Here is a 17084-nt window from a genome sequence, read left to right as displayed (position 1 = left end):
CAATATCCAGCGTATATAAAGAAATTGTATATATGCTGAAACCTCAGAAATAAAGACAGCCCATTTAAAAAATTGGCAAGTGATTTGAAAAGACACATCTCCAAAGAAGAAATATAAATGTCTAAAAAACACATGAAAAGATGCTCAACATCACTAGGTATTAGGGAAATGCAAATCAAAACTACAATGAGATATCATCTTACACCCACTAAACTGGCGGCTATTAAAAAAACAGAGGACTGCAAGTGTTAGAGAGGATGTGGAAGAATAGGAACTCTCATCCACTGCTGGTGGAATGTAGAATGGTGCAGCCATTGTGCAGGGCAGTTAGGCAGTTCCTTGAGAAGCTAACTATAGAACTGCCATATGATCCAGCAATCCCACTGCTGGATATACACTCAGAAGAACTGAAAGCAGGGACACAAACAAATATATGCATACCAATGTTCATAGCCACCTTATTCATTATTGCCAAAAGTTGGACACAACCTAAATGTCCATCAACAGATGAATGGATAAACAAATTGTGGTACATACATACAATGGAATATTACTCAGCTATAAGAAGAAATGCATTGTTAACACATGGGAAAACATGGATGAACTCTGAAGACCTTATGTTGAATGACACAAACCAGGCACTGAAGGGCAAATATTATATAACCTCACTGATATGAATTAAGCAAATTGAGCAGGATCACAGAGCTAGAGTCTGGAAGATAGGTTTACAAAAGACAGAAAGGGAGAGGAAGGTTGTGAGTCAATACCCATAATCTGTGATAAGGTAGAAAGTATAGTTGGGGAGTGGATGGGCATAACAGTGGTGCAGTGATGCTATTGGGCTGGGTTGTGCTGGTCTGTGTGTGTGTGGTGGGGGGAATAGGCTGGGGAGGGGGCGTTAGACTGTCCATGGTACTGGAGCGAGGGTCAGGAGAGGGAGCAGGTGAACTCTGGGGATTTCAGGTATGCGGTTGAAACTACAATGCTGGAAATGTTCTTTTGTAAAAATGGCAGGAGAGGGTTACTGGTTTAAGGTTGGGCACACAGGGCACATCAGCCTTCTAGGAAGTGTGTAGCATTGTCATAGTGTGTTGTGCCAGGGGATAGAGACTCACAAAATGAGCAGGAAAGTGTTGGACTTCCATCCTGTGGAGTCCTGCTATGTTTTCAAATAGAGGGGCAGAAGTCTCTTGAGAGCATAGGAAGTACTTAATAGGGGAGGACAAGCTAGTATGTTAAGCCCTCAATACTGTTGCAAGTAACTGAATCTGGCCCTTCAATGAGTTCTTCTTGGTGGTTACCATGGGACCCAAGGGGAGAGGGAGAAATAGAATAGATGGAACACAGAACATTTTTGGGGTGATGGAATTGTTCTACATGATCCTGCAAGGATGGATACAGACCACATCAAATTTCATCAAAATTTATAAAAGTGTACAGCCCAAAATGTAAACTACAATGTAAATCATTGACCATGGTTAGCAGCAATGTTTCAATATTTGTACATCAATTTGTAACAAATGCACCACCCACCGGTAAAATGTAATTAATAGGGGAAAAGGGGAAAGGGAGAGGATGTTGGGTATATGGGGATCACCTATATTCTGTATGTGACTTTCCTGTCACCTAAAGCTTACATTTTGAAGACAAAATGAAAAAACAGACATTGCATAAATAAATAGAAGCAAATGTCACTGCACATACAAGACAACAGATCTTACAGTGATGAGAGACATAATGTTAAAAAAAATTTTTAATTTTATAATTTTTATTTTTATATCATTTCAAACTTTTTAAAAATTTTTCATATTTTATTCATCATTTTAAAAACCATCATTATTATATCATTTTCCTATTAGTTGTGTTTGGTCATTTTGTTCACTTCAATTTTGAAGAAGTTTTTAATCACAGATGGGTACGACTGTGGCAGGGTAGGATCATTGGTGCTGGGTATCAGAGATGGGGGATGCATGGGAGGAGGTTCACTGGGGTCATACCTGTAAGTCATATGAATGTGTTCAAGTGTTCATGGGGCATTGTCAAGGTGGGTGGACATCCACACAATAACCAAAGAAACATTGACTTCCCATCCTGGAGAGCTCTGCCACATTCTCTAATGGGACAGCAAGAATTCCCTGAGTACAGGGAGAGTGACTATTGAAGGAGGATGAACAATTGATGGGTTCTTGACTGTGATGACTGTAATTAGGAACTTTTACTTTTGAAATTGAAATATAGCATAGTATTATAGGGTGCTTAACTTGTTATCTCCGGAGAGCCTCCTTGTTGTGCAAATGTGGCCTCTCTCGAAGCCAAAACTCAGCATATAAATGCATTGCCTTCCCCCCAGCCCCAGCGTGGGACATGAATCCTGGAGATAAGCCTCCATGGCACCAAGGAATTACTACCAAGGACCAACCAGCAATGCATCTGGAAAAAGACCTTGACCAAAAGGGGGAAAGGGTAAAGACAAATGAGTTTATATAGCTCCGTGACTTCAAAGTGAGTCAGGAGGTCATATCAGAGGTTACGCTTATGCATGTCTGGGCAGGAACTCATTGACTGCCAAAGTAAATATTATCTCAAACAGAGGGGCACCTGAGGGTTCTGGAGACATCCAGACACTACAGGCAGGGCAAGCAGCTCAGGAGTTGGGCCCCTTGCCAGTGGGTCCTCCTTGGGAATTTATGCTCCCCAGTGTGACAGAGTTGGACTCCATTGTGGCTTCCCTACACATGGCTCTTCTGCCCCTTCTATTTGAACCTATAGTTAGTGCTAGAGTTGATAGGCATATGTCCAAGAGACTTAACTCTTTGGGCTGTCCATGTGCCAGCTGGGCCCTAAATCTCAACACTGTTGCAACACTTACAAAACTTACTCTCCAGTTCATTGACTCACCCAGGACAGCTAACAAGGAGATGATGATGGACAATGGCCATCCCAATGAACAGACAGAGTCTGCAACTGCAAGCAAAAGAGTCCCATCCATCTGCCCCATGGGCTCTAAGATCCTCTCAATTAGAGATGGAGTGGGCATCACCATCCCAGAATCCTCAGGATTGAGGAATGAACAGTGGACTAGAGTGGACCTACTAGTATTAAAGTACAGACTTACTGTGATTCTAGCAACGGAAGAACTTTTATCATTGATGTGGAGGTACTGGCCACTGGAAGTTCTGAGGACAGGGAGGAGGAAAAGCAGTTGAAATATGGGCACATTTTTGGAACTTGGGAATTGTCCTGAATGACATTACAGCAACAAACACAGGCCATTGCACTTGCTATAATCTACAAAATTGTGTGGGAGAGAGTGTAAACTACAATGTAAACTATAATCCATGCTTAGTGGCAATGCTCCAATATGTATTCATCAAACGTACCACATTAATGAAGGATGCTGTTAATGTGGGAAAATGTGGAAGGGGTTGGGAGTTGGGCATATGAAAATGCCCTAAATTTTTTATGTAATATTTATGTTATCAAAATATCTTTTGAAAAAAAGTTAAAAAGTATATTGTAAAAATATTAGCATGCTTTTTAGATAACAATCATGTGTGGTTTCATACCAGCTTAACTTCAATAGCATACACATGGTCCTATACCCTCTGTCCCCTTACCTTTTTGTTTCACTTGTTACAAATTATATATGTATATATTGTATGCTCTTAACCATTGATTTATCATTACCTAAGTTTTGAGTTTACAGAACAATAATGCATAAAATACAGAATACCCACATACCACCCTATTATTAACAACTTGTATTGGTGTGGAACATTTGTTACAATTGATGACAGCACATTTTTATAATTTCATATTAACTATATTCCATGATTTCACTTAGAGTTCACTGTTTGTGTAGTGCATTTCCAAGGATTTTAATTTTTTTAAAATTCTGTTACCATATATACAACCTATCGTAACTTTTTATGCATTTTAAAATCTTAATAAATAAAAAGTGGAGTTACATACCAAAAAATAAAAAATGTAAAATATAAAGAATTAAGGGTACATTGAATTATAAACTTTACAGGTGAAATTTATGTGTGCCTGACTTCAAACAAAACTGAGACACTGAACTCCCCCTCTCACTAACTACTGATGGGTTGATTTTATAACTATTAGTGTCCAAATAATACAAAGACAATGAGGCATCTATTTCTCCATTTTGTCCACACCCAAATGAAATAAAATAGGCCAAAAGTATTCAAACAGCACTCAACCAAAGAGACACAACTCTGACATACTCCTTATAGTGGTACAGGAAAAGCATTAACGGTCCCAGAATTTTACATGTAGCTTCTAAAGGGGAGGTGAAAACAGGAAAAGGTGAACAACTGAAATTTATAAAATTCTCACAATCTCCTTTCTCAAGTTGGAGAAAAATGAACCAAGGTGGTAAGAAACCAGAGGGAAATGATTCTTTAGAGCAAAAAAGTGACTTAAAACCTCCACATTTCCATTCTCCCTCTCAGGGAGAAGGCAGGCCCAGGCTGAAAGGAAAACCATCATCTTCCTTCCAAGATAATTATGTCCAACAACCGCAAGGCTTTTTCAGCAAGACAAAGGAGAGGTTGAGAGTCAATTCATTCTGATAAGAGTTTCTGAAAAGAAGAATGGAAAGAGAGCAGAGAAAAAAAATGGAAAGAAAGATCAGCTGAGAATTTCCCAGAATTCCTGGGTACCCAGTGTGGTTTACAAAGATAAACCCACCAGCCCACTTTCACACATCATAATATTTCATCAAGCATTAGGAGAATCTTTTTTTTGTTTTCACCAAAACAAATTTTATTTCCAGTGTTTAATTTGGTGGGCACACAGGCATGACACAGGTTTGGATTAAGTCCTCACAAGCATTAGGAGAATCTTAAAAGCTATCAGAGATAAAGACAAACTATCTTCAAAAGACTGAGCAATTTCTCATGAACATCAAGGCAGAAGTCAATGGAGTGACATCTTCACAATGCAATAATGAAATAACTGTCAATTGAAAATTTTATACCCAAACTAAGATGCAAAAGTCAAGCTATAATTAAGCCATTTTTAGACACACAAATAGTAAGAAAGTTTATCAACCATGTACTCAACTAAAAGTATTATCAGTAAATGCACTTCAACAAGAAGATATGTAAAACCGGGCATATATCAAGGGCTATAGGACACAATAATGCACATAGAAATTGATGGAATATGTTATTAATTTAATTAATTAAGGTCCATAAAAATAATGAATTTTGCATGTTTAAAATTTTAAAACCAAACACTAGGCAAAGTAACAAAATAAAGAAGAGATTGTTCAATGATTAAAAAATGTGTTAATGTCTTCCCTTGTCTTAATAGCAAAAATAATAGATATACTGAAAAGCTTTCAGATTATATATGGTGAAAATATGTAAATCAAATATATCTAAAATATATAACTCAACGTTAAGAACAATTACTAAAAGAAAGTAACACATTTTAACCACTGAACAATCTCTTCTAGCAGTGGAAGAAATTATATCATTGATGTGGAAACAGTGGCCACAGGAGTTGCTAAAGGCAGGGGGAGGGAAAAAGGGGTGTGCTATTAGGGCATTTTGGGGACTTGGAGTTGTCCTGAAGGATATTGCAGAACACTATATATCCTGCCATAACCCACTGAATGGACTGGAAGAGAGTGTAAACTGCAACATAGGCTATAATCCATGCTGTGTAGCAATGCTCCAAAATGTACTCATCAAATGCAGTGAATATACCACACTAATGAAAGAAGTTGTTGATGTGGGAGGAGTGGGGGGTGTGGGGAGTGGGGTATATGGGAACCTCTTATATTTTTTAATGTAACACTTTGTGTGATCCATGGATCCTTAAAATAAAAGATAATAATTTTTAAAAAATTTTAAGTAAATCTATTCTATAGCTTGTAAACCAGCAAAAGGAGAAAAAATGGGAATAAAGAAAACTTTATCAATCTAACAGGAGACAAACAAAGTAAAGAGAACTAAAGAGTAAAGTTGTTAAAGAGAAAACACACAATGAAATAATGGAAGGAAGCCCAAATACCTCAGAAGTCATACTTCTTATAAATGGATTAAGCTCACTTATTTAGAAACAGAAATTACTGGTTTGGGAAAAAATCCAGCTTTATTCAGCTTACAAATGACACACCCAAAGTAAATGTACAAGGTGAGTTGGGAAAAGACATATATGCACATACTATAGGGAAAAGGAAAAAAAAAAAAACCCTCGTGCAGAGATGTTGGTGTAAGATAAAAGAGAATTCAAATAAAAAAAAACAGTAGCAAACAGCAGATACTGCCATCAGCAGACACTGCAAACTGCTACAATGAGCAGACGATGCAATAACCAGATGATGCAACCAGCAGGGAGCAGGGCACTCACCCCCCATTCGGGTTTGGTTCCCGGTGCCTCCTAAAGAAGACAAACAGACAAGAGCCGACAGACTAGGGAGCCATCTGGGGGAGGGGAGGGAATAAAAATAATTTACAAAAAATATATATATAAAAGCATCAGTATGATACAGCATCTCACCATATTATAATATAATACAGATACACGATAAACTTGCTAGTATCTAGCAACATAGGCTCAAAACATATAACAAAAATTTGACAACACTAGAAGGAGAAATTATATTTTTACATACTCCTTTCAAAAATGTAAAGCTCAAGCAGACACTTATTGTTTATGTTCATATACAAATGATATAAATATAATAATAATAGAGTGGGTTGGGGAAAATACTTTGGTTAGTAGTAATATACTGATGATGCTCTTTAATCATTAGTTTAAAATGTTTAACAACAATGCAAGGCATTGGTGGTAAGGTGAGTTATGAGAGTCCTGTATGAAGCTATGTATGTTTGTTTCGTAAGTTCACAACTGCTACTATATACTTATTGTTTATTTATGTTTACGTGGGAGTGATATACTTCAATAAATTTTTGAAAAAACTCAAGCAGATAAAAACTTGGTGAGAACAATGATTTGAGGGGAGTGGATGTAGCTCAAGTAGTTGAGCACCTGCTTCCCCTGTACAAGGTCCCAGGTTCAGTCCCCTGTACCTCCTAAAACAAACAAATAAACCAAAAAAACAACTCTCATTGAGGAGCAGGTGTAGCTCAATAGTTGAGCACTTGTTCCTATGTATGAGGTCCATGGGAACCCCAATAGCTCCTATAAAATTTTTTTAAAAGAATAATGATTTCAGCAGAAAATAAACGTCAAATAATAAATATGGAGGGAAGCAGATTTGGCTCAACTGATAGAGCATCCACCTAACATATGGGAGGCCCAGGGTTCAAACCCAGGGCCTCATGACCCGTGTGGTGAGCTGGCCCACATGCAGTGCTGATGCGCACAAGGAGTGCCCTGCCACAGAGGGGTATCCCCCGCGTAGGGGAGACCCATGCACAAGAAGTGCGCCCTGCAAGGAGAGCGGCCCCTTGCCAAAAAAGCACAGCCTGCCCAGGAGTAGCGCCGCACACACAGAGAGCCGATGCAGCAAGATGACGCAACAAAAAGAGACACAGATCCCCTGTGCCACTGACAAGAATAGAAGCAGACACAGAAGAACACACAGTGAATGGACACAGAGAGCAGACAACGGTGGGGGGGGCAGGGAAGAAAAATATGGAGAGCACCCTGCATCTAAGAAATAATACATTCACATGTGTTAGAAAGAAAGCTGCACCTGTAAGAGAACAAAGGCTTACCTGATTGTGGAGGAGAAAAGAATTTTATTAACAATCTAGCAAGAACCAGCATGTAACCTGGGAAAAATGGCCGGTGCACCAAACAACAAGAAACAATGATATTTATAACCTAAACCTAACACACAGGTGCCTCCTCTGCTCCCCACTGATTGGGTACTTCAGGAGTTACAGCCTATCTGAGAGATCTCATTTACCCGGTTCTGGCTCTGAATTGCCGCTCCCCCATTCTCTACATTCCAGCGGGCTGGGCAGGCTTGGCAATGCTTTTAAATTCGGCGCCACTTTCACCATTAGCCAAGCTCTTGCTTCTCACCATTGGCCCCCCTCGCTTTGGCCCTGCCCTCACTTTGGAGCTACTTTTCAAATTCTTGGCGCCAAAGTTGCCAGAACCCCTTTCCCTCCCTCCTCCAACTGCAGAGCCGGCCCTGGCTTCACCTTTATGTGAAAATTAAACTTAACCCTTTCCCACAAATCCCCCCTCTTTCTTTTAGACTCTTTTAGTTTTCACAATTTAGTTCCTCAAATCTGCTAAGAGCCTCCTCACACTTCATAGAGAGCTCCCTCTCGAAGGGGGAACAAGTGGTTTTGCTTGTACCGTATGGGCCTCTGTTTGGTTAGGGCCATTTCAGTGAGTTTCTGATCTAACCCTCGGACACATGGGATGATGCAACATCCAACTGCTGTTGAGTACCCCAGCCAAGATGATGAGGAAGGTCAGGACAGACAGTCCATTTTCCAAACCAGCTCTCTAACCATCCATGAGTGGGTTGTGCCACTCATGCCAGAATTTTCTGCTAACTCTTCAAATAAGGCTGGTAAGCCTTGCAAGGCTTTGGTGATAGCCCCATCTGGGGCCACAGTCTGGGGGGATGAATGTACAGCAACTACTCCCAATCATAACACAGACGCCTCCTTTTCCTGCCAGCATCATGCCTAGGGCTGTCCTATTTTCCCAAGCCATTCAGTTAGTAGCATCTAACTGTTCTGCTATTTCCTTATGCATCCCTAGTGTAATTAATAAATCCTTGTTGATTATAATATATATAGTTAATCCAATCCACATTTTTGTTAACGGTGACCCACCAGAACAAGAATGACTCAAATCCTGCAGCTCCCTGACTTCTAGCTTTAAATTCATTTGGGGCTCCCCGGGGAACTCCTATACTATCTAGATATATTCGGTCATCAAAGGAACCAGTAAAACTTCTTTTCTTTCTCTTTCCCTGGTTTAGTGTTTCTTCCTCTTTTTCAAATGCCAGCATAAATGAGATGGCCAATCAAATGAGAGTACAGGTTCTTCCCCACTTCTCAGGTAACACTGGTTGGAGGACGCCCTTTCTGCAGTACCACCAGAGGTCTGCCCAGGGTACGGCCAAACTGGAGAACTTGCCAGTACTACCCTCTCTCATGTTCCATACTCATGTACACAAGGCCATGGTCCCAAGGTCCTGGAGCCCTTTTCCCCACTAGAGATACAGGCAGAGGGACTTCCTGGAAGGCAGGAAGCCATTACGGATTTAATGTTTCCCTTTTTGACAGGACAGAAGAGAGAGGACAATGTACTACAATTTTCACCAGGAGCCGCATTCTGGAAGAGGAGCACCACGCACTTACACTCCCTTTCATGATCTTCCATACCTAACAGAAAGGGCATGACATGAGCAGTGGGCTGGCCTGTTATATAAGGGTAACAATTGCTTTTGCTCAGACTCTGAACTGTATATTTGACCCATTCTCCCCAGGCATTTGCATCTCCACATCCTGTCTCTATTTCTGTGGTCTGCTTTAAATCCTCTGCCTTAAGTATCCTGACTGCTTTGGGATCCTTCCGCACGGGGAACTGGCCTTGGGTGGGTTTTCCCTTGATACCTCTGAAGGGTTAGCTGCAGGGAACGTTGTTGACGTCATATCCACAGGGGGAGGAAGGACTCGAATACGGAACCTCCCCAGAGGATCTTTACCTATAACGTCCACCCCCATCCCATAGACTCTGTCAGGGGAAGGATAACGGTTGTTATTGCTGAATCTGTCTGCCTTTCTAATGGTTATTACTAGTGGGTTACAATGGAGGTTTTTGCAGTCTGGTGGGGTATTACCTTTAACAAAGGCTGTCTTGTCCTCTGACAGTTTCAAGTGAGTATGGCCTCCTCCGTTCCCAGCAGTCCCCCCCTTGTACTCGGTAGTCCACTACACAAAGCTCCAATCGAGATGGGGGGAGGTTGAGATAACCTCTAGGTGACTCCCAGCATAGATATTTATTTCACCCACTCAGCTGCTGCTGATGTCCTAAATCCCCACACCTTATCACTTGGCAGATGTCAAACTGCACAGCCTGAGAGTCTAGGCCTTCGGTTATATTTACTATCAATTTAACGGGGCTTGTCACAACCTGAATCTGAAACATCATACTTAGTATAATTATTCTCATTTTCAGAAACTTTAAATCCTTCATCTGCTAGTCTCTTGAGGCACTAGAAAAGGTGGATACAGGTAACAGCCTTCCCTCTACGTGGAGGGGTATCTTCCTGCAAAGTTCACTGATAGTCTGAGCAGTCACTCCCCCTTTCTGATGTGCCCTCCCAACTCTTGCCTTCTCAGAGAGATCCTTAAGGGATCTGAGGTTGGAGTTATTTCCCAGGACTGAGACGGTGTTGTTGGGTACTCATCATCCGGTTCGGGTACAGGTCCCTTTACATGAGAATAGTGGGTTCAGCCTTTTTCTGCTGTCTGGACTACTCTCAATTGTCAACAAAACTTGGTAGGGTCCTTTCCAGGTTGGCTGAAGTTTGGACTTCTTCCATGACTTGATTAGGACCCAACTGCTGGGTTGGTGTTGATGCACAGTGAATTAGAGAGGCAGGGTCTGGGCCAGCAAACCACAATGCCTGAGGGATGATAAAGTAGAGGATAAAGCCAGTATATAATTCTTAAGGAAGAGATCCTTTGGCTGTAGAGAAGGCAGGTCTCCAGTCCTCTTAGGAAAAGGCAAGCCAAAAAGCATTTTCAAAAAGAAAGATTCCTAGTTCTTTCCTAGGGGTAGTTCTAATCCTCAGTAGGGCTATGGGTAAACACTTAATCCAGGGTAACTTTGTTTCTAAGACCAATTTAGAAAGATTCTTCTTTAAAGTCTAATTCATTTTCTCCACTCTCACTGAAGATGGCAGGTGTCAAGGAGTATGGAAGTTCCATGTGACACCCAGGCTTTGCATACTATTCTGGAGTATACTGGAGGTAAAGAGGCTACCATTGTCTGAGTCTATATTTTCCACTAACCCATAATAAGGAATGATTTGTTCAAGGATAACTTTAGAAGTTGGTGATGCTGTAGCTGAGGCCAGAGGATATGCCTCATCCATCCTGTCAGATGATCTACAAAAATCAGAACATACTTTAGCAGATTACACTAAATGGGGGCATTTTAGTGTAATCAACCTGAATGCTCTGGAATGGCCTGAGGCTCAGCTCCCGTTCCCCTTGTTCTTGCTTCCTTAAGACTTTCTTATTGAGCTTTGGCAAATTATACATAGTTCACTTATTTGTTTAGCTACAGTTTAAAGGCCCATGCATCCAAAAATACTTAAAAACCAGATCACGCATGGCCTGTACCCCTCAATGACTCCCTTGGTGTAAGACTGCTAATACCTCTCTCATCACTTGCTTATTCAACATTTGCCTCCCATCCAAGAGGAGCCACCTTCCTTGAACATCTAGGGTCACTCCTAACTGTTCCAACTCTTTTACCTCCTTTTCAGAGAAATGTGGGAACCCCAAAGCCTTTGGGAATGGAGGGTATCAGTATCATCAACTTCAAAGGAGGCCTAAGGGAGGCTTCCCCAGCCTCTTCATCTGCTAACCTATTGCCCTTTGCTTCAAACATATGGCCTTTCTGGTGTCCATTTACATGCACCACTGATATTTCCCTGGGTAAGACTAGATTGGCCAATACTTGTTTTATTAATTCCCTGTGAACTAGCCTTTTTCCTTTGCTGTTAATCAATCCCCTCTCTTCTCAAACTTTTCCAAAGATGTAGACTACCCCAAAGGCATACTTAGAATTAGTGTAGACTGTATCATCCTCTTCCTCTAATAATTTGAGGGCTTGAATTAATGCATACAACTCACAAGTTTGAGCTAACCAGTCTTTGGGCAATTGACCAGCTTCTTTCACCTCACAAGTTAGTCCATCTATAATTGCATAGCCACTGTGCCTCCTTTCTTCTAGGACCCTAGAGGACCCATCTATGAATAATTTTTTCCCCTGAGTGCAGGGGAAGGTCTCCTAGGTCAGACTGGACTCAGGTCTGATACTCAGTCAGGTCTAAACGATCAAGCTCGAGAGCCTCCATTTGGTCAGATTCCTTCCAAAGGAAGGAGGCCAGGTTTAGGCTATATCTGTTGTCAATAACAAGTCATTTTTTTCCATTAGGATAGCCTTATACTTCAGAATTCGGGAGTCAGTCAGTCATCTTCCCACTTTCTGAGACAAAATAGTTCTGACCTGATGAGGAATGCTAATGACCAAGGCTCCTCCAAAAGTCAAATTCCTGCCCTCTTATACCAGGAGAGGAGTTGCCACCACAGCTTGAATGCAGCCCGGCCATCCCCTGGAGACAGGATCCAGGATTTTGGAAAGGAAGCCTACAGATGCCCTTTGACCTTCCCAGATTTGGTTAGAACCCCTAAGGCTGTCCTTTTATCTACTGTAACAAACAGGTGGAATGGTTTCTCAAGGGAAGGGAGGGCTAGAACAGGGGCCTGCACCAGTGCCCGTTTGAACCCCTCTAAGGCCTCTATTTCCCATTCTTTCCATTTTAATTTGTCAGGCTCTTCCTCCAACAGTTTTTGATATAACCCCTTAGTTTGGAATGCATAAGAGTCTATCCACAGTCTACAATACCCTATCAATCCCAAGAATTTCCTTAGTTCTCTTTTTGTGGGGAAAAGGTAATTCAGTTATGGCCTGAATTCTCTCTGGATTTATCCTCCTCTTTCCCTCACTGATAAAATGGCCCAGGTACTTGACTTCCCTTTCTACAAATTGTAATTTATTCTTTGATACTCTTAACCCTTGATATCCCAAAAAGTTCAATAGGCTCTTTGTGGTTTGGGCCACCACCTGCCTTTCTTCACCTGATACTGGCAGATCATCTACATATTGCAAAAGGAATATTTCAGATGGAATTGAAAATTTCTCCAATACTTTCTCTAGTTCTTGCCGAACAGGTTGGGGGATTCCGTGAAAGCCTGGGGTAGGACAGTCCATCTGTACTGCTGCCTCTTTCCAGGGAAGGGATGCACCCATTCAAATACGGACAAATCTCTACTCTCTGGGTCAAGAGGCAAGCCCAAAAGGCATCATTCAGATCTACTACACTAAACTATTCATGATGATGGGGATCTTATTGATGAGGGTGTAAGGGTTAGGGACTACAGGGTGCTGAATCCGGATAATTTGGTTGATGGCCCTTAGGTGTGCACCATCTTCCAATAACTGTACAATTTTTGGATGGGTAAAATAGGAGAATTAAAGGGGGACATACAGGTTTCTAAGAGTCCATCTCAAATAAGACCCTCAATGATGAGTTGAAGTCTCCGTCTCCCTTTTAGGGAAATGGGATATTATTTCTGACAAACAACTTCCCCTTTCTTCCTCAATTTGATCTTAACAGCGGAAGCCTGCAAACCCCCGTTCCATTCCTTCACCCATACTTCCTCCTTGATGCCCTTTTCATCCACTTCAGGAAGTAAGGCAAAAAACACTTCTATCTGTCCATCCCTCACTTCCAAATCCAGCTGCATGGGTATTATCAGGTCCCTTCCCAACAAATTACTCCCAGCTTTTGGAATGCACAACAGAAGGCTCGGAATTTGGTTATCCTCCCAAGGAATATCATTAGGCTCAAGAATGGGAACTTTAAATCCCTTCCCTTTTATCCCTGAGACTGTGAGGGAACTGCCAGAGAGTTTGGTTCCTGCCAGGAGGTGGCTCACAGAAAATCAAGCTGCTCCAGTGTCCACCAAAAATGTAATTTCCTCTTGATACAGGCCCACGTTTAGATTTACTAGAGGCCCCTGGTGGGCTCTTGATATTAGGAGCCTCTGACCCCCTTAGTCCTCAAAATTCATCAGGGGTATGACTTGATCTTCTTTCTTTAAATTTGGGTAATCCCTCTTGAAATGACCAGGTTTCCCACAGTGAAAAGACCCTGCAGAGTCCTGCACTCTCTTAGCCCCTTTATCCAACCTAACCCAGCTTGCTCCCCTTTCTCATCTCTGCCTGCCTTCTCCCTGCCTCACCTCTAACCTTTCCTGGACCATGTGGTCAACTGTGCTCATCAAGACTTTGGCTTTCCACTTCTGCCTTTCCCCCTCCCTTCTCACAAACACTTTCTGAAACTCTCTCAATAATTCTTCCAGTGCTTTATCCATCCATCCATCTATTTTCTGGATCTTTTTCTGAATGTCAGGCCAACACCTCTTTATATAACTGACCTTTAGCATTCCCTGGGCCACAGGGTCATCAGGGTCCATTCCTGAATATTTCTTCACCTGGTCCCTCAACTTTTGCAGGTAAGCAGAGGGAGTCTCGTCTTTTTTGTGATTTACCTCAAAGGCCTTATTTAAATTTTGGGATTTAGGCATGGTCAATTTTATCCCCTGTATAACGAGTTCTCTAAGATCCTTCATTTGTGCTCTCTCGTCCTGATCATTAGTATCCCAGTTAGGGTCTACATTAGGAAACTTCTGCTTTGCTGCCATTACCCCTTGTCCAGGTGGGTGCTGCCTTTCCCACTCCTTCATAGCCATGCTCCTCACCATTCCCCTTTCTTCTCCCATAAAGAGGATACTCATTATGCATGTAAGTTCAGACCATGTATATAGACTCTGGCCCAGGAATTGATCTGCTTGCTCAGCTAGCCCCACTGGATCTTGCATTACTGACTCCATCTTCTTTTTAAAGTCTCTAACTCCTGTACTTGTCAGTGGGGCATTTACATAACCTATCTCTCCTGACCTAACGGATACTTCTCTCAAGGGGTAAAGAGGCTCAATGGGGATATATTCCCTCACCCTCTTTTCTTTGGGGGCCTTGGAGATGGGAAAGTTCTGTATATCTTTCTTACATTGTTCCAATTCCTTCCTAAACTGCTGGTGAGTCAAAACCGGTGGGGCAGTGGGGACCTATTGGCCCTCTGGCTCCCTGGGGGCTGGGTTGGTTTCCACTGGACCTTCCAAATCACTGGACCTTCCAAATCCACCAGTTCCTGCCCCAAGAGGGGAGGGGAAACATAGGGGGGAAGAAAAGCTCAATAGGGGGTTCCCAGGTTTTAGCTTTTACAGACTCAGTTTCTGGGTCTGGAGTCTTAGCTTTCATGGGCGAGAGAAAATGGTCTCTCTTCCCTTCAACCAGCACATGGCATAGGCAGACTCCTCCTTGGAAAAGCATTTCTTTTCATTAATGTAAAGCAGAAGGCTGGCACAGAGCCAATCCTCATCTGCCCCATATTTTGGCCAAAATACATTGGGCAGTAAAATGCTTTCTTCAGCCCAAATGTAACAGCAACATTTAATATATTCTTTTTATTCTTTCCCTTACTCTGGTCATTATGGGTCCAATGTTTCAATAGCCTCTCTAATGGACTATCTGGAGGAATGTTCCCAGGGGACCCAACAGGTACCCCCTTTCCTCTTTTCCCAGATGGCTGCCTGCTCCTATTCCCCATTCTGAGTCTTGTCTGGGTTTCTTTCTCTCAAATCTTTTTGCTTCGTCTGTCTCCGGCCCTTTCCCTCAATGGGAGAAGGGAAACACGAATTGGGATTCTGCACTCACTTCACGCAGTATGTCACGCAGCATCTCATGCACACACAATCAACCCCAGGCTCATCAGAACTTCCCCACCACCAAGACAATACTTAATAGTCCCTTTTCTTACCTTGGTCTGTGCACAGAGTTGCCTGGTCAATGAGAAGCAGGTTTTCCCTTCCCCTTCTCTCATCCACAACCGGCAGATCCAAGTGTCTGGTCTCAGGTTCTTTCAGCTGTCAAAGGCTGCCCCCAAAGATGGAATCTGAGACCTCTCAATCAGCAGGGCACACCTTCCCCTTCTCCACCCCAGGGGTCCCCCTCCAAAGCTTTGGATCCCAGATGAGGTCCTAAAGTTGTTAGAAAGAAAGCTGCTCCTGTAAGACAACAAAAGCTCACCTGATTATAGAGAAGAAAAGAATTTTATTAACAATCTTTTAAGAACGGGTGTGCAACCTGGACAAAACGGCCGCCACAGCCAAACAGCAAGAAACAATGATATTTATAACCTAAGCGTAACATGCAGGTCCCTCCCCTGATCCCCACAGATTGGGTACTTCAGGGGTTACAGCTTATCTGGGAGATCTAATTGACCCAGTTCCCACTCTGAGTCGCTGCTCCCCATTCCCTATGTTCCAACAGGCTGGGCAGGCACGGTGCCACTTTACCTCCTGGCATGCTTTTCAAATTCAGTGCTGCTTTCACTCTTGGCCCTGACCTTGCTTCTCACCATTGGCCCCACCATCGCTTTGGTGGCACCTTTTTCAAATTCTTGGCACCAAAGCTGCCAGAACCCCTTTCCCTCTCTCCTCCAACTGCAGAGCTGGCTCTGGCTTCACCTTTATGTGACAATTAAACTTAACCCTTTCCTTACAACCTGTACAATTTATCAGAGTTTTAAGTCAACAATAGGAGAGCAGATGTAGCTCAAGTTGTTGAGCACCTGCTTTCCATGTCAAGGTCCTGGGTTCAATCCCCAGTTACCTCCTAAAATCCAAGCAAACAAACAAAAAAAAAAAAACTCTTATTGGGGAGCAGATGAAGCTCAGTGGATGAACACATGCTTCCCATGATTGAGATCCTGGGTTCAATCTCTGGTACCTCCTTAAAAAAAAATCAGCAATAAAAACACAATGGTGGAAAATGAATGTTTTAAAACGTTCAAATGGATTAAAGACAAAATCACAATAGACATTTTAAACCAAGTAACGTGAACAAAAAACATAACAAAACCTGTGGATTGCAGCTAAAAAAAAATCATTTAGGGATAAATGAAAACATTGAACTTTAGGAGGATGATTTAAAATTAAGTAAGCATGTAATTCAAGAAGAAAGAAAAAGAATAAATTAAACATAAAGCAGAAAAGGGGATAAGTGAGAATAGCAGTGAAATAGAGACAAAACTAAAGAAAAAATCAACAAATTCAAAATAATTTCTTTAAAAAACCTACTAAAATCAAGCTTTAACAAGGTTAACAAGAAGCATAAATAAATAATATTTAAAAGGAAACGCATCGACAGCCACAGGAAGTTTTAAAATCCTGAAGGAATATTATGAACAT

At 41.9% G+C, this 17084-nt stretch overlaps 1 protein-coding gene across 4 annotated transcripts in view; it reads right to left on the bottom strand.

Moving 5' to 3' along the window:
• The window catches only part of LOC101445349 (beta-1,3-galactosyltransferase 5), a 50544-nt gene that overhangs the window by 24005 nt on the left and 9455 nt on the right, over positions 1 to 17084 (bottom strand). The window contains exon 3 of one of the 4 annotated variants that reach the window (XM_071214977.1): positions 15653 to 15899. The exons of 2 other annotated variants lie outside the window; for them this stretch is intronic. The gene's annotated coding sequence lies outside the window, so the exon portion shown is untranslated. Of the gene's footprint in view, positions 1 to 15652; positions 15900 to 17084 lie in introns of those variants that run through there. One more of the 4 variants, XM_071214975.1, reaches the window with a different exon arrangement.

Source organism: Dasypus novemcinctus, chromosome 4 (assembly GCF_030445035.2).
Source record: "Dasypus novemcinctus isolate mDasNov1 chromosome 4, mDasNov1.1.hap2, whole genome shotgun sequence".
NCBI classification, from domain to species: Eukaryota; Metazoa; Chordata; class Mammalia; order Cingulata; family Dasypodidae; genus Dasypus; species Dasypus novemcinctus.
This window is presented reverse-complemented; position numbering and strand designations above follow the sequence as displayed.